The sequence below is a fragment of the Acomys minous genome (assembly GCF_964271855.1).
Source record: "Acomys minous genome assembly, chromosome: 3".
Taxonomy (NCBI): domain Eukaryota; kingdom Metazoa; phylum Chordata; class Mammalia; order Rodentia; family Muridae; genus Acomys; species Acomys minous.
Genome location: NC_140485.1, coordinates 74,663,112 through 74,681,410, shown reverse-complemented (window position 1 = coordinate 74,681,410; position 18,299 = coordinate 74,663,112). Strand labels below are relative to the sequence as shown.

Here is an 18,299-nt window from a genome sequence, read left to right as displayed (position 1 = left end):
ATACCTTAAGAAATTCCTATCCCTTGGCTGGAAATTGACTAATATAAAAATCTAATGATAGCTGGACCATGAATTGATTTTGAAGCAGTTAAGGAAGAAGGTATGAAAATACCAGCACAGAGCCTGGGCGATGCTTGCTAGCCATGGAATATTCTGAACTTCGGTTTCCCCACTGGCAACATAGATGCTAGCAACATCTATTTCATAAGATGTTTACAAAGAGAAAACCATTCAATATTTCAGCTAAGCAGGAAGCCTTCCTATGGTTGTACTTAACAGAAATAAGATCTGAATTTTTAGTTCAGTGCTCTCAGTCTCCTGTGCTGGGATGTTAAATCAAATTGTTCTTGAATTAGTTTCCTACAAAAGGGTTTCCTGCCCCAACACTGTCGACTTGATTCTTTCCTTGGGGAATCCCACCCCTAGAAACTGACTTTTCTCCCCCAACTCTCTCTCCCACCAAGACCTGACCTCCTGCATGCATTTCCATATGGGTAAGAACCATAGAATCTCAAACCAGTTTCCATAATGGACCAGATGTGAGGTATGGTTGTAAAGTGTAACTAAGGCTTTCTGACTCCTTACTCTATGTACTGTTGGCAGAGACCCCAACACATAGCCCAAGGCCCTTGCACCTAGCAGCAACTTGAAACAGCTCAAAAGTACAGCTAAGTGGAGTCTAAAGTCAATCTTGCCCATCTGAAGCTGGCTGCCCTCATCTCCAACCTGAAGGCACCATGTCTGCGGTGCCCATGCTAAGACCAGCACCACTATGATTGTGGCATTTGAGTCCTGGCCTGGTTTCTTTGGGTCTTACTTCTGTCCTGTGAGAGAGACACTTTCTTGCCAATCCAGGCTAAAATTATTGCCCCCTCCTCACAATTTTAAGAATAAAACACTATGTCCCCCCACTTTCCTGGACCCACAAAGGCAAGGTTGTATTACTGTAATACACAACTCCAGTCAGGACCATCATGGAGTGGCTGGACTCTCAATGCACGGCCAGTTGGAACCTCTACACTATTTGTTCATTTTTGTCCAGGTCCCAAGAAACAAGAGATATAGTTGTGTGCATGGTCATGTATTCATAAATTCATTCATTCATAAACGCTACCAAATGCTAATAGTATTTCACCTCTAGATTAAAAAAAAGGGGGAGGGGATGCTACCCATCTCCTGTAGGGGAGAAACAAAACAGGCTCCAAACTGTCTCTTTAAGGACTGCTGGAGTAGTTTTCATTGCTTTTCTGCATTTTAAAATTAATCTCATTCTCTTAAGCCATGCAGGAGTACTGTTAGCAAGCTGCCCTCCCTTAACTTCCAATGATACTTTTACTCCAGTGTGGTCCACACTCTTCACTCAATTGATATAGAATTCAGGGTTTAAAGAAATGTGTTATTGATTTTGGGTTTGTTTTACCTAAATGGGATCATGCTGTATAAATTATTTGACAAATTACCTTTCTCTGTTGACACTTGGAATCAATCCATACACATCTGAGTCTTCCTGACTGTGGTACCATACAGCAGACTCAGCCGTCGCCCTGTTGACGAATGCAATGTCACCCTGAAGTGTTTCAGTGAGCCACACGGCACTATTAGTTCGTTCATTCACTCTCTACAGGATGTCTTGAATACATACAATTAGGCATAAATCAAACATATGTCTATGTTTGGTATATTTAAGAAAATGGCAAAGCAAAATTCTCTGGATGGCCTCAACGCCTGGTGTGCTCCTATCACAGGGGCAACAAGGCTTCAATTCTAAGTTCTGTCTACAGAAAACTAGTCACCTGGAGACACAGGGTTGGAAATGAGAAGTGTGTAGAAGCAATGTAGACGACAGTAGTAGAAAGGACCAGGCTCAAATCCTAGACCTCCTCCCCATTTTATCTGCCCTCAGAGTCTCTATTTATGCAGTTAAAAAGCAGCGCTGGTAATAAACCCCACCCATAAGTCAGTTAGTCCAAACCACGTTTTATAGCTTCTTGGGGAACTTACCAGTCAGCCTATACTGTCAACGCTTCTCTGAAGCTGTCAAGAGAAAGGAAAAGTGAGGCTAGAGTCAGTGAACCATCTCAGGCTGTCTTCATGTCAAGAATCAGAGTGGCTGGGACTGGAGAGGTGGCTCAGCAGTGAAGAGCACCAGCTGTTCTTCCAGAGGACCCCGGTTCAATTCCCAGTGCTCACATGGTGACTCACAAACCTACTGGAACTCCAATTCCAGGAAATGCGATGCCCTCTTGTGGCCTCTGTAGGTACCAGGCACACAAGTGGTATACAGACCTGCGTAGAAGCAAAACTTTCGTACACATAAAGTCAAATCAAATTTAAAATTTGCTTGTTTGTTTGTATATGGGTGTTTGTATATGCGTATGCTGAATGTGTGTGTGTGCTTGGATCCCAAAGGAAGCCAAAGGAGAGTGTTGGTATTCTGGAACAGAGCTACAGACAATTGTGAGCTGCCATGTAGGTGCTGAGAATTGAACCCAGGTCCTCTGGAAGAGCAGCTTGTGCTCTTAAGCGCTCAGCCATCTCTGCAGCCCCTGAGTTAATTTTTTTAATCAAAAAAAAAAAAATTAGAGCGGGTATTACCGCTGTCTTCTGCAGAAGGCACCTAGAAGGCAAAGGTGGTCCTAAAGACGAGAGTGGTCTTAGGGGAGGGTAAGAAGCTAGATGAGAGGGTCCCGAGGCTGGGTTCTGATTCACAAGCTAGGAATAAAACGGTGAGTAGGCTGGGGCAGGGATTTCTAACTTGAGTTAGAAGTTGAGATTCCCTGGGAGTTTGTCAAAACCCAGTGGTTGGGGCTTAGTCCTGAGTTTCAGATCCAGTCTTGTAGAGCAAACCCCTGAGTCTGCACTTCCCACAAGTTGCAAGGGGATAGTGCTGCTCTTGTTGCAAGCAGCTCAACCTGAGTTCTGTTGGGCCGGGGTATTGCCAGACACTGTAAAACACAAAACTCCAATGGCTTCTTGCTGTGCCATTGTATTTCCTCTCAAATGACTGTCTAAACCCCAGGCCTGCTGGCTGGTGACAGTGGGAGACTCTGTGGTACTCAACCCCTGAGCCCAACCTAGTGCAGGCACTCCCACAGACAGCAGAAGGCTTCAAGGCCACACTCACTGTTGACAAGCCCTCAGCAGTGGGGTCAGGAAGCTCTACTTTGGTGGTTCGCAGCCTTCCTAGTACTATGACCCTTTAATACAGTTCCTCATGCCGTGGTGACCCCCACTCATAGCATTATTCCACTGCTAGTTCATAACTGTAGTGTTGCTATTGTTATGAATGGTGATGTAAGTGTTTGATACGCATGATATCTGATAAGTCTCTCTCTCTCTCACACACACACATACACACACACACACACACACACACACACCTGAACAGGCTTGTGACCCACAGGTTGAGAACCGCTGCTCTATTTCATTCTTAAACTCCTTGGCCAGAAAGTAATGAATCACTTCCACTTATGAACATGGCCCCACCTCACACAGAAGGAATTACAGTCCTTAAATGGAATGTTCCTGCCCCCATGGGAAGCTCTTCCTAGACACACAAAGAGAACACAGATATGTGTGTGTGTGTGTGTGTGTGTGTGTGTGTGTGTGTGTGTGTGTGTGTTGAGGCAATTTCTACACAAGGCAAATCCTCCCCCATCTCCATCCACAACACAAGCCTGGCCAATGGGAAGCAGGATAGGCCAGCCCCAACCCCAGTCACACTCTTACAGGTAAAATGTGTTGTCTCCGGAGCATGCTCTAGACAGGACCGAAGAAGCTGTGCAGAGTCTGTCTTCTCATGACACAGGTAAAAGTTCATCTATATCAGGGCTGGGGAGATGGCTCAGTCAGTAAAGTACTTGCCTTGCAAACATAAGGCTCTGAATTCAGGCCCAGGACCAATACAAAAAACAAAAAACAAAAAAACAAAACAAAACAGGTACAAGCTTATAATCCCAGCACTGGAGAGGGATGAAATCAAGCACATCCTTGGGGCGTGATAGTTGGCTACCCTAGCCTAATGCTCCTGTCTTTAAAAAAGCAAGATCAATGGCACCTGAAGAATGACACCCAAGAATGTCCCTTAGCCTCCACACGAATACACACGCATGCAATTGTATCTCTCCTCTCTCTCTCTCTCTCTCTCTCTCTCTCTCTCTCTCTCTCTCTCTCACACACACACACACACACACACACACGCACACGCACACGCACACGCACACGCACACGCACATGCACACACACGCACACGCACACATGTGATCTAGCAGAACTACAGTACTTGTGCCAGATGGAGGAGCCATTCCTGATCAGTCATTTGACCTTGATCCTCTGTCCCTGAGAGTTAAGTACCTATTTCATGTGAGCCCCACATAAAAAGCCCATTATGCCTAGTCACTGTCAACATGGACAAGTGGCTTCTATGCACTAGAGTCACTGGGTGACCCCAAAAGACACATTGGAGTATTTATTTAGCAACACAACATTTACCCTAAAGCTCTAAAGCACATAAGAGAAAAGCAGGCTAACTTCAGTCCAGAATTCACATCGGGCCATTGAAAGGAGAAAAGTTAAGTTCAAGAAAGCTCACATATGACTATAGTTAGTAACAACACATTTCACTCTGGAAAATTGGTAGAAACTTAGATTTTTAAGGGTTCTCACCACAAAAGAAAGTATGTGAAGTAACTCTCCCAGGCTCCCAACTTCCTCAACCTCAATTTAGCCATCCCAAGATGTACACACCATCAAAACAGCATGTTGGTTGCAATAAATATATCTGACGTTTGTTAACTAAAGCAAATGAAGTCTTTCAAATTATTTTTAGAAACAAGATGCATATATTTGTAATGTCCTTCACCAAAAACAAAATTGTGAAGAGCAATTCAAAAGAAAATATATTAAAGGCCCAAAGAGTCTGCCCATTGTAGGGGTTTGTCATGGTTTCTTTACTCAGGTGACTTAGTTCAGCAAAGACTGAGTCAGCTTAGACTCCAAGAGATGCCTGCCTGTTAGAGCACACCTGGACTTCCTTCACACTCTGGGGTAGACAGGGAGAGGGAAGCACGCACTCACGCATACATGTGTGCACATATATGTAGACATGGACACAAACACGGACTAGTGTGCTGTGGTGCTATGGATCGGAATAAGGACTGGAGGGATTAAGCCATTTGTACTCCGGCTAGCGAACAAGAGGTGCTGGGGATGAAATTGGATGTGGGGGGTGGGGGGGGCTCTCAAACTCCAAAGTGCTCTTACCTGTTGTGGCCTTTTAAAAAGAAGACTGGGTTCCATGAGATGCTTTCCTCAAAACCAGATTAACCCCTGTAACCGTGCCAGGCTCCTGCCCCCGATATCTGTCCCCTCAATTCCCCCACTGCTTCAGGAAAAAGCATCCCTCCACTCGTGCCTGTAATCTACACAGAGAGGGCAGTGATACCTTTACTTTTGCCCCTCCGGATCTTGCTAAAGCAGCAGTTCTCAACCTGTGGGCTATGACCTCATTGAGGGTCACATATCGGATATCCTGCATATCAGATATTTACATTCCAATTCATAACAGCAGCAAAATTACAGTTATGCAATAACAACAAAAATAATTTATTTGGCGGTGGGGGGAGGGAGGGGATGGTCACTGCAAGATGAGGAACTGTATTAAAGGGCCACTGCATTGGGAAGGTTGAGAACCGGCTGTCCTAAAGGGTCTCAGTGAGTTCTCGTTTGTGTATCAATAACTTTTCTTGGAAGTTTCTGGCCTTAATTCAAAGCCCAAGAGAGAGCCCCTACCATCATCAAGCTGCTTTTATGTAAAGACACACAGTGACGGAGCGTGTCTTCTGTTGCTGGGGGATAGAGGACAGGTTCCTGCTGCAAGGGGCAGAGACAGGGAAAGAGGTAGAAAAGAAAACTGATCAGACTGAAGAAAACAGTAGAGAAAAAGAAAGAGAGGAAACAGAGACAGCAAAGACAACCCAGAAATAGAAGAGGGAAAGAAAATGAGCAAAGCACAAGATAGAAAGAAAGAAAGAAACAAACAAACAAAGAAACAAAGAAAGAAACAAAGAAAGAGACAAAGAAAGAAAGAAAGAAACAGACAGACAGAAAGAAAGAGACAGACAGAAAGAGAAAGAGGGGGGAGGGTTGGACAGAAACAAAGAAAAAGAGAAAGGGGAGAAGGGCCTCACATTCTTTGGGGGGCATCCAAAGTGGGGATCAAGAGAGGCAGTGGGAAAGGAAGAGCCTTGGGTGCTGGCCCTGGCTTGCTGGCCACTGGCCACATTTGACACACCACTTAAGGACAGACTTCTGCCTCTGAGTCAGCTCCTTTCTTCAGGCCCTGCCTGCCCCACCTCTTGAGCTACTGTTCTGGGGTAATTATAGAAAGCCTGCCTGACGGGGGATTTATGAGCCTGAGGAAAGCCTGACTTTGGAGGGGGAGGGGAGATGTAAGGAGAGGCTGGTCACAGCAACCCATGGGGCGTGTGCTATATTACCTGTCCAAGCTGACGGCCAGGCCACAGTGCCAACTTTTCCATCATTCAGTCAAGCTTCCTACCCTCCCACTAGCCACCTTCCACCTACCTCTCTGCATCTCTTCAACTCTTGCCAACTGGTCTCTGCACCTGCCAATACTTTATCCTATCTGCTGCCTCCTTCTATTGACCTGCCTGCCTACATCTGTTCACTCTTTCCACTTATCCATCAAAGCATCTGCCCGTCAAGCGTCCGTGAGTTAGCCCATGCCTTGTCTGTCTACCAGCTGCCAACTCCACTTCTGCTCAGCCATCTCTCTCATAAGCCATACCTTTCCACCTTCAGCAAGTCCTTCAGCTTCCTCCGAATCTTCAGCCACCATTTCCTCCACTTTTCCACCAATCCCCCTCATCTTTCGCCAGTGCCTGTATCTCACTCCTCTCTCTACCCAACATCCTCTCTAGCCATGGACCATGTTCTACCCAGCTCCCAAATGGATCCATCCATCCGCCAACCTCTTCAGACACTCACTAATCTCTTCCTTTCCTCCAACTCCTCAACTGCCAGTCCCTCTATCCTTCTCCAAATTTGCCACCCATTCACCAAAAATTCCAAGTTCTCTGTGAATTTTCTACCACTCCCATCAACCCATTAAAAGCCACACACAAACCCTTCTACTCACTGGTCTATGCCCTCCTCCTAACCTGTGCATGCCTACAACCATGCACCCATGTCTAATCTATGAACATCTACCCACATCCACTACCTCATCTATCCATCCATTGAAGAACCTCTCTGTGCACTGTTAACAATCTTTACCCCCCCCATCCACTAAGCCCTTACTGAACACCCAGCTGCCTCTTCATGCACCCATTGACTTCAACACTGTCCTCAGCCAATGCAAAGAAAAGGGATTGTGTTTGGATATGAAGTAGAAGTTCAATTCAGAGCACACTAGAAATGAAAATCAATCCAGTGCTCCCCGGTCTGGTCACGGCTTTGGGAGGGTCCGTGTAACCACAAAGGAAGCTGGACAGAGTAGAAAGGGAAGTGGGGGAAAGGTCCTCTCACCTCTGCTAAGGACGCTGGTAAAGTTAATTACAGCCAGCTCTGCACCCTCCCAGCTAACTGGACAGCGCAGACGAAGCCTCACCCCGCTGATTCTGCCCTGGCCTGTCCTACCTGCCTTAATAGGCACACCCAGGACATAGCCCCCTCCTGTACTTGCTTCCTAAGGTTCTAAGACAACTTTAAAGACCCTCCAGGGGCAAAGCCATGGTAGATCAAAGACTGAACATATTTAGCAGCCCCATGTGTTGCATGAGCCCATCAGCCCGATGATGCTACTATCCAATCTCTGGAATACAGAATCTCTTGACTACTTAAGGGCCAGGTCGAAAGGAGGAGTAGCATCAAATCCGGACATGTACCTGTATTCTCCACTTGTCCTGCCTAGACATCATCTCACCTCTCTGGGCCACGGTGTCTTCATTTATAAAATAAGAGTCAGAAAGTTCCTGTCTGCTGCAAGGGATTGTGGGAATAATATAGGTCCATGAATGTATGGCCTAACCCATGGTAGACTCCATTGGGTGTGCACAGTGCCCAACCTCTGAATATGAGGGACACGGGACAGATTTCTACCCTAGCCCAAGTTACTTGGTCTACAAAACTAACTCCCCACCTTTCACCACCACATGCACGCATGCACACACAGAGCTGCTTGAAAGGACATTTCTACTTTTAAAAAACAAAACAAAAAAACAAAAAAAACCTGTTTTCAAGGAACTTTAAATGCCTGATTATTTTTGACATAGACTGAATCTTGACTAGAGCCAAAATCACATCTCTCCCACAAATCTCAGCCCTTTCTTGTGGCCTGTGCCAAGACGCCGCCAGAAAATGAGCTGACAAACAATTGTACAAGTTCCTATGACTTGGGTTTCTAGAGTGGCATTCAGCAAGTGATCTGTCTAATTGCTTCTGATATCTAGAAAAGCTAATTAAGGTAATAATACTTGGCACTTGTATAATAATAATAAAAATGATGACCCTTTATATGTAAGGAACGCCTTTCATCCAAGGATCACAAAGCCTTTACAAACATTAATTAACCCTCACAACTCAGTTGTGAGGTGGGTGTAATTAGTTGCACTTTATGGCTGGATGAATTGAAACACAGAAGGAAGGAGCGAGAGATGAAATGGAGAACACACACTGCATGCCCTGCTGGGATCTGGCTGGTTTGGAAAGTTCCAGAAGCTACTAAGGAGCTCTGGGGACTCACCTGTGGCTTGCTTCTCAGCTGTCCCAGGGCCACCCTGTCTCCCTCAAGAGCTAGAACTTCCTGTCAAGGTAGCCACAATGAAAAGCTGAATGCCAGGACCATGCCTGGCTGGTTGCCTAGAGCTGAGCCCTTCCATCCTCAGAGCCTTCGTTTCTTTTCCTATAAGCCAAACAGATTGGGTCCTGCGGTCCTCACGCTGCTGGTATCCAAACACACACCTTGTCATTCTTGCTTCACAGGCATACATTCGGAGTCTGGAAGTCACCAACCAAGAGCCAGGCTCAGCCAGCATCCTTAAACAAATGGATTGCTGGATTTATCATATGAAAACATTAGTGGGCAGTTAAGATTTAAGTTTCAGAAGAAAAAAAATAGTAGCAGATCATCTTTTAAGTGTCTACCCTGCATAGTTGACTATATTTAATATTAAACATTTTTTTTTATCTACAGTTCAGCTTTAACTGCCTGTCCTATATTTCTTCCAGATACCTGGCTCATCAGGCTCTACACAGTAGTTTGCTCACATTCCACTCGCAGGTCACCTTAGCCTAGCCCTGAGAGGTGGGACTACAGTCAGTGGCCTGCCCACAGGCCTGCATTCCTAGTCTTCCTGGGTCTCCTTGGATCTCCCATTGGCACCTCCTGCAGCTCCCCAGCACTCCCCAGACGAAATCCCAACTCCTTGATAACATCCCTCCCAGATCCCACGAAAGCTGTTCTCGAACATTCCCACCTTCTTGTCTGTCCACTGACTCCCAACAAGTACACATCAAGGCTCAGTGTGGTCAGTTGTGGCTAGCCCACTTCCTTCCCTCGGTCCTTCCAACATCTTCCTATGCCGATCCCTCAACCTGGAGTGCAGTTCCCCACCTTTAGTTATTAGATACCTAATGAGTCTGAAGGCTCAATTTCATCTCTACAGAGAAGCCTTCTCTGTCCATAAAGATTGCTTCTGCTGGGCTGTCAATCTCGTGCGTGCGCGCGTGCGTGCGTGTGTTCTGTACTCCGTCTTCTATTACCAGAGGACCTGATACTGACTCTTGGCCCCATGGCTTAGCATACACTAGTCCCTCTGCCTGGAATCCCAACAGAATCCTCTTCCATAATTCACTAAGTCACTTACTCATTCATTCACTAATTGTTAAACATTTACTTCTCATCGCACTTATCATCCTCATGATAGCAAAATGACCTTATAGTTCCAGGTCAGCAAAGTTTTAGCTGCAGAGCAGCAAGAGTAAATATTTGGGGGCCTTAAGAGCCATAGAGTCTGTGTCACAACCACTCAGCTCTACCACTGTAACAGGAAAGAAGCCACAGAAAGTGCATAAACACATGGGTGTGTTTAAGGCTGTGTGCCAATAAAACTTTATACAAGCACACAGTAGGCCATACTCCTGCTCTATTGTCAGAAACATATTGAACAAATAACACACTAAAGCCAAAATATTTTTTTAAAAAGATAAATAACATCTTTTTTTTTTTTTTTCAGCACTGGGATGAATTCAGAACCTTGCTTGTGCTAGGCAAGCACTTCTCTGAGCCACATCTTCAGTCCAGACTCTTTCTTAAACTATATGTGGGTGCAGAGTCTGCTCCAAGTCCTCCTGCTGAGAGGTCGGTGTCTGTGGCTCATGCCTGCTCTGAAAGCGTGGATTTCCAAGTCACATTCAAGGCAGAGAGCCAGTCTTCCCCACCAGAGAGGCCTCTGCACTGAAGCCTATGTAAGCTGCCACGCCTCCCTCACTGTGCCAGGACTCAGTGGCCTGGGCTGCGATGGGCCTCAGCTCGCTGTCAGGCCTGGGACCCCTCCAAGCAGAGCTGGTTCCACTGCCACTCTTCCTTCACAGGTGCCTACTCCTGATTAGTAGCCGTGGCGGAGCTGGAAATCACAGCTAACAGCATATATGGCAGTTGTATGCCTGAGAAGTGGCTGACATTCGTTAGCAAAGGAAAAATACCCAAAACCCTCTCTGAGGACTCCAAGGCTGTATGAAGGGCCAGGTGTTTCCAGTGTTCTACTTTTTAATCCGCTCCCTCAGTGGCTTCATCCTGCTCAATTCTAAGATAGATTTTTGGGACATGCAACATGCAAACATACACACTGAAATTGCATCCCCTATGAAGTCATATGCACGTATTCTCTACCTCCTTCCTACACATCTAACACAAGTATTAAGTACACAGGCTCACATTAACCCCACCCAAATACATATTTAAATACACAAGCACAGTTACGGTTGTCCAAACACACGCACACCCCTGTTTCATATATGTGCCGGGAATATCTTCACCCAGACAAATAAACTTGAGCATGTACAGATCCATCTAGCAATTCACAAAGCCTGAATCCTTGCCTTCTCACACTTACCATAGTCGTAAAAACACATGTATATATGCACATGTATGAGTGCATGCACATTTTATGCAAGTATACTGCAAAACCCAGTCTCTGCCACATGCCTCTTATAAGGAAGTGGCCATGTAAATCATCTCTCTGTCATTTCTTGACCACCAGCTCTGTCTGGTTCCTGCTGCCAGTCTCAGCTCTGGGAGGGTCACAGGAAGTTCCCATGTCCCTGACTGCCAAATTCCAGTCACCTCTGACCCCAGAGGGACAGAAGCTCTTCCAGCTTCCTGCAGGCCAGCCAAGTCTTATGTGCCCAGCATGCCTTGCCTGCATGTGGTATGAGCAGATAACGAACAGGCTCAATGTCCAGCCCTGGCTGAGCAGGGCTTCTGCAGTCAAGGAGACTTCCTTGTCCTCCCCTGGGGCTCTCCTGGCACACTGGGGGCTTCCAGAGGAGGACCTTGGTCTCAGCCAAGGTCGAATGTCCTCTTATCTGAAGGCCACTGACGACTTCCCTGCCCTGCTTCCAGCACCTCTAGGAGGCTAAACCAGCTCACTGCTGTCAGCAGTCGCCACCTCACTGCCCCTTTAACCCTTGCCTAGCCATCTGCCTTCCTGGTAGAGACGTGAACATGACAATGATAGGAACTGAGAAGCTCAGCGACCTGATATAAGTAGGTTTTCTATTGGCGTTGTACCAGCGAGAGAAAGGAGGAGGGGCGTTTCTAAAGGGGTTTCTATGGGAAAACTGCACGGGTTATTGTTTATAAATGCTACTTCCCACTGTTTGTGGTGGTGGTAGTCTCACTGAAGGACTTCTTTGACCAGAATAGATGAACCTTTCCCCCCCCAAAAAAAAAACCTCAATAGAATCCCTGTGCCCTGGCTCTACCACACACCTACATATATGCCCAAGCACACCATGTGACCAATGCCAAAAGGCTGTGGCAGATATGTGAGCCACCCACACATGGGCAACCACACATGGGCTCACATGAGACAATGGTAGGGAACAAGTTTACCCCACTTCCCCACAGGGCAGTTCTCTTATTTGCTAACTCAGGTATTCTGTCCCCCAAAGCAGGAACCACGGGGACCTTGTCACATGTGAGAAAACTAAGGCATTCACTTATCCAGTATCATAGAGTTGGTGAGTGGCTGAAGTTGGACCTGGGCCATCAGATCCAGGGACAATGCTTTTAACCGCAGTACTGTGGTCCCAGGCCCCAGCCCAGTGCCACCCTTCCACCCTTCGCCACTGAATTGATTCCAGCCACACTGGGTCCCCAGAAACTCCCAAACACACACTCCCTCCTCTCACCGAGGCATGCATCCATCCCCTGACGAGGTCCATTTCATCATCTGTTCTCTAAATTTGTGTTCCGCACAGACTAGAGCCTGAGCCTCATGCTGGGCTGATATCTTCCTGCGCATTCTCTCATCCAACTCTTAGGACGATGCTGTTGTTATTCACCTTACCACAGGGGTGAGTAAGCTGAGGTACAGAATGGTTAAGCTCGTCCACCCAAGGCCGAGCTAGCTCTCAACTGATGAAGTTCAGCTCTTCTTCCTCACTTTAGACTGAACCAGGCTCGGGTTTGGCATCCGTGGCTGGGAAGGGTACGGGGGGGGGGGGGGGGGAAGAAGGTGCGAAGACAGAGGTAGGGAGAGTGAAAGAGGAGGAGGAAGGAGGCAGAGGAAAAAGAAGAAGGGGAAGGGGCAGGAAAACTTTAAAAACCACAGGCTACTGGAGGTCGTGCATGCGAGCAGGGGTCGGGTTGGATGTGTAGAGCAACCACCGTGCCAAGTCTGTAGCCTTGTTATAAAGACTATTTTGGAAAATGTGGGAGAGTGAAAAGGGCTGCCCTGTGCTGCGCTGTGAATGCAGGCAGCCCTGTCACTTTATCAGTTAGCAGTCCGAGAGCCTTGCTGTGTCTCCCCGCTGCTCCTTCAGCTAACCTGAAGGTACTCTGCAGTGTTGCTGCAGCCAAGGATGGGCCAAGCAAGCTCCCTCAGAAGCAAAAGGGGTCTGGGGAACAGAGAGTCAGTGAAACCTTAGGACTTGGAAAGTAGCCAGGGGCTACTAATGGTCAGTCAGCCAGTCCCTTCCTTACCCATCACCCCACTGGAGAAGTCAGGCCTCCCCAGTCATTCAGCTCCCTGGAGGCCACCAGGAGCCCTTGGGGCTCAGGGCCAAACTAGGGGGTTGGGAGTTCCCCTAATTGGCCTGCAAAGGAAACAGCCGCTGGCTTCGGCCTCCACAGGACAGGAACTGCCATGAAGGGCTACTTGGGCAGTAATTACTACTTTGAGAAAGGGGGGAAAAAAGCTGAGGGAGAAACATTTCCACCTCAGATAATCTGCTCATTGGGGGGATGGGCGGGTGTTTCACGGAAGACATTTTGAAAAGCCTTCAATCACCCTGACAAGCAATTATCTGCTTAGCTGCTGGTACAAATCCCCCAAAAGGAGAGGTACCCCTCCCAGGAAAACAGAAACCCTAGACCAACACTCTCAGTACCCCATCTCCCTAAGAGCCGGAAGAGTAAACCAGGGAGGTTATGACCAGCCTGGGAACCTCAGCGCCAGGGGTAGTCATAGGTAGGGGGAGGGGCTATCTGTCCCCGTCCTCCTACACTTCACACTCATATACGTACACGTATGCACTCTCCTCAGTGTGGCCACATGCCTGGTCTCACATGTTGTTGAATAAGAACACTTCAAACACTCTTCCTCCAAGCAACCGTAGACGTTCTCACCTGCCATTCATTTATTCAAACGCTTCTTTTCCTTGAGAAAGAAACTTCATTAGGACACTGGTGATAAGGCCAAAGACATCCGTGGATTTCAGACTATGACTGAGGAGAAAGACCATGATCATTCGCCTAACGTCTCCAAACCTCATTTGGGGAAGAGGCAGAGAGAGCTGGAGAGAGCGTGCCTCAGAACAGTAGAGAGAGCCCGGTTCCACTCCAGAGCAACGGAGCAGCCTGCGGTTAGGGTACTACCCTTCCCTGCCTGCTCCATCCCAGCTGTGTTGTTCTTACACACACACACACACACACACACACACACACACACACACACACACAGCCCTTTACCATCACACTCCATCACAGCCTACTCACAGACTGACACACACACACACACTGGATGCCACCGATCAAGGCTCCTGCATCCTGTGTCACTACTTTTAGGCACTAGGGAGTAACATTTGCATTCACCGTCATAGACGCTAGGCTCCTCTTTGTACACTCACAGAATATCATGCACACACTGGTACATAACACCTCAATGCTGGCCTTCCCACACATGTGCTCATGTGAGTTTTTCATACCCTCCCACACAGTCTCATGATAGAGGCAACACATACATTCTCTCTCACACACACACAGACATTTACATTCAGAGACACAAGACTTCATACTGTGTCCTCCCACTCTACTACCCTCATGCCATGCACAGCCAGATAGCCCTTGTTTACACAGACACAGTCACATGCCAGCCACAGATACCTCGCATCCCCATAGCATATGTGTCACCCTCACTCACTCGTACTTTCCTACATAGAATTGGCCATACACACCACAAATACCCCATACATGTTAAACACACATATCACATGTACTGCACATACACGTACTATACACCACACACACTGCACACAACACACATGCCAAACACCGCATATTACACATACCATACAACACTGGACGCAAACATATTATAAACCATCCACATGAAACATGCATACCTTATGCATGTCACATGTACCATACATGCCAAACATCCATGCCATATACATTACATATACCACACCCTACAGATATATCACATACTCACCATGTATCACAAACACCATCACAACAAGTACATGCCACATGGAACACATACAACACAAACACAACACATTCTATATACATATAATATACATGCTACATATACCATGTAGACACCACATACATATCACTACACAAGCAGACATATAACATAATACCACATACCACGCACACCACCATTATAGATACATCCACCGAATACACCACATATAACATAAAACCCACATCAACCACATATTCCAGACACACCAGGCTCGTTGCGTACACAAAACATCCTACCATTCTAGACACACATATTACACATTTTATATGTATCATACATACCACACACACATATAACACACCATATAGACCATGTACAGGTCCCATATACCATCATTCAATACCAATATACCATACATACTCCATATAAACCACACATAAATAATCACATACACATACTACCACTACAAAAATGCATGCCACACACGCCTTTGCAGGGAAGAAAAGATACAGGAAGAAGAAAAAAAAAAACATACTCCTAATGAAGGCCCAGAAAGGGAAGCAAATGTCCATAGGGGTTTTGTACTCCACATAGGTGGGGAGTTGAGCAAGTGGCACAGAAAGCATGCAACAAATGCTTTCCTGAGCATCTGACAAAGGAAAAAAAAATGAGCTTATACTATGGAAAAGGTTCCTGGACCAGAGGCTGAGGAGGCCAATGGTGGAGGCTCAAAAGGACGCAGGACGGGTAGGATATCAGAGCATTAAGGGACAGAGCAGAGGGCAAATTTGGTGGCATCTCCACCCTCCCCTGAGGGAGCCCAGCAGTGTGCTGGCCCTGAGCAACACCACGTGCACGCCCCTCTCCACTGACCTATGAGGCACCAGAACACTCTATAGGTAAAGAAGCAGAAGTTCAGCCGGGTAAAGTGACCTGCCCCGGGCACAGTGATTAGAAGAGTTCAGAGTATCAACAAGCCAGATGTTGCTACCACTAACTCCATGCCCACTCACCATCTGGGACATCAACACCCAGAACTCACTACTCCGTGCAAAAGGCTGAACATGGAGCAAAGGCCAACCCAAGTGAATACTGTCCCTGGCTGTGACTGAATCTCTGAAGCCACTGGAGGTGGCCTTGTAAGCAAAGGCAAATGGGTGGCATATGTGAACATGAGTGCCTCCCCAGTTTGCGTTTGGACCTTGGCTACAGATCAACAGCTACACTCAGTGCAGTCAGATGGCCTCGCACACTGAGCTCGTGGCCAAAGAACCAGTGCCAGGTCACAAATGTTAGTCGGGGCACAAACACCGCCACCCTGAGCTGAGGGAATCTCAGAGCCTGTTCCCTGGACGGATAATGAGCCAACCCAGCTGCATGCTAGGTACCCTACACACAGACACATCCACAACAGCTGCACTTCACTCACAGGGACACACAAGACACGTTATCTCTCAAGGCCGTCAGCGGGGCCACTGGAGAAACTTGTGTGTAGATGGAGCACAGTGATCCTGCTCTCTGGCACAGGAGGGAGGAGGCTGTTTGCCTTCCCAGGACATTTCATTTTGCCTGTGTTTGGCAAGACATATCTGATGCACCGGCAGGCAGGCACATTGCTCACTGTGTCCTCACGATGACACACCTTGTGTTTTATGACCAGAACAACTTGGGTACAAGATCAGCCCCGAGTTAAACCCCACCCCAACCCCCCATCTCCCAGTGTGCTGCAGGAGGACAGAAACTCCCCACTTGCAACAGAGCTGGGGCAGACACCAGCAGTCTGTCCATCCAGCCATCTCTTTCATCAGCATTTATTGACGCCTACCTGCACCCAGCCCTGTGCTTGGCCCTGGAGATGCCAGGACACATAAGACACTGTTCCTGCTCCTCTGAGCTCAAGGTCCAGAGGGCAAAGCAGGAGATGTGATACCCTGAGGAGGGGCAGTGTGGCCAAGCAGGAACTTTGGCAGTACACAGAACTGGGGTCAGATTCCAGCTCTGTTCCTGCCTCACAATTTAACCTTGGCGAGTCACTTGTCCTCAGCAAACCTCAAACCTGTCCTGGGGAGATGAGAGTGATTAGGGTACCAAATCTCCTGGTGTCGCTGGGAAGTTAGCGTGCAGAACTGCTTGTAAAGTGGTGACCACCAGGGCCAGTACCTACCCCAAGGCTTACAATAAGTATCAGCCAGTGTCATTATTCAAATGTATATGATGACATTCTGCCTATCAGGCCTTGACAGGAAGGTTGTGCCAAGCCAGAGAACCTGTATCAGGAGCCCTTCGTGGATGTTGGAGGCAAGGTTTCATCACTCACTCAGCAAGTGGTCCTTGAGAGTCCTCAGAGTGCTGAGGCCAGGGCGAGGGATAAGGTTATCCCACGAGAGGGTGTGGGCGAGGGCGATGCAGATGTGGCCATAGAGTTGGGTATCTGGGAAGGGAGTTACCCTGAAAACAGAGCAAGCGCCAACCAAGTGCTGTAAGAACAGGAAGACAAGTAGCACAGAAGAAAGCAAAGGAGGAAACCCTTTGCCAGCTGGAGAGGTCAAGGAAGGCTTCCAGGAGGGAGGAGGAGAAGGGGGATGAGGAGGAAGAAGGAGAGGGGAAGGAGGAAGAAGAGGGGAGGAGGGGGGGAGGAAGGGGAAGAGGGGGGAGGAGGAGGAGGAGAGGGAGGAGGGGGAGGGAGAGGGGTTAGCCTAGTACGGCAAGCCTAAGGAAGCACTGTGGCTTTCCCCTTTTAAGTCTGAGCAAGGAACTTATTCTCTAGCGAGAGATGACTTCAATTCACAGGAGAGGCCACCAGGAGACAGAGCCAAGGGTTCCAGGAGCTGCGGGGTCAGAAATCAGAGCAGCCTAGAAGCAGCTGGCCTCAAGGTCAGCCTGGAGGTAAGAGGTAGAAAGGCCATCTTAAGAGGCCGTGTGAGCAAAAACAGGGAGCGACATAGGACAGACTAGAGGCGCTAGGATCCCAGCCTGGAGAGGCCAGTGAGGTCAAAGCAAAGGGGACAGAAAATGCCCGGGCTCCTGGCTAACCTTTAGCCCACAAGGACAGCTTCCACAAATCTCTGCAGCTAAAGCCAAGTTGGGAACCTGGGTCTAGTTGTTCCCAACACTTGGGCACTGTGTCAGATCCACCACAGGTGTCCTGGGCCTCTGTCTGTCGGGGGGTAAAAAACCTCTCAACATTCATCCCCACCTCAGATGCCCTCTCAGTGTTCTTGCCTGAACCTGTGTCAAGCCCTCTCCCTGAGGTGTTCAGAGTCAGTGCGACGGCCATGGGCATCACTCCCCACCCACACCCCCAATACATACACCCACACACCACGCCCCAGCCCCTGCCTCACCCCTTGGCCCCCATATTTA

The 18,299-nt window shown here is 47.8% G+C and overlaps 1 long non-coding RNA gene across 1 annotated transcript in view; it reads right to left on the bottom strand.

The window, feature by feature from the left end:
- Positions 1 to 1,482: 1,482 nt before the first annotated feature.
- Positions 1,483 to 18,299, bottom strand: part of LOC311594293 — a 39,588-nt gene continuing 22,771 nt past the window's right edge. The window contains exons 2-3 of the long non-coding RNA XR_014778031.1: positions 2,002 to 2,034; positions 1,483 to 1,544 (exon numbers count right to left, since the gene is read on the bottom strand). This is a non-coding gene — a long non-coding RNA (uncharacterized lncRNA). The remainder of the gene's footprint in view (positions 1,545 to 2,001; positions 2,035 to 18,299) is intronic.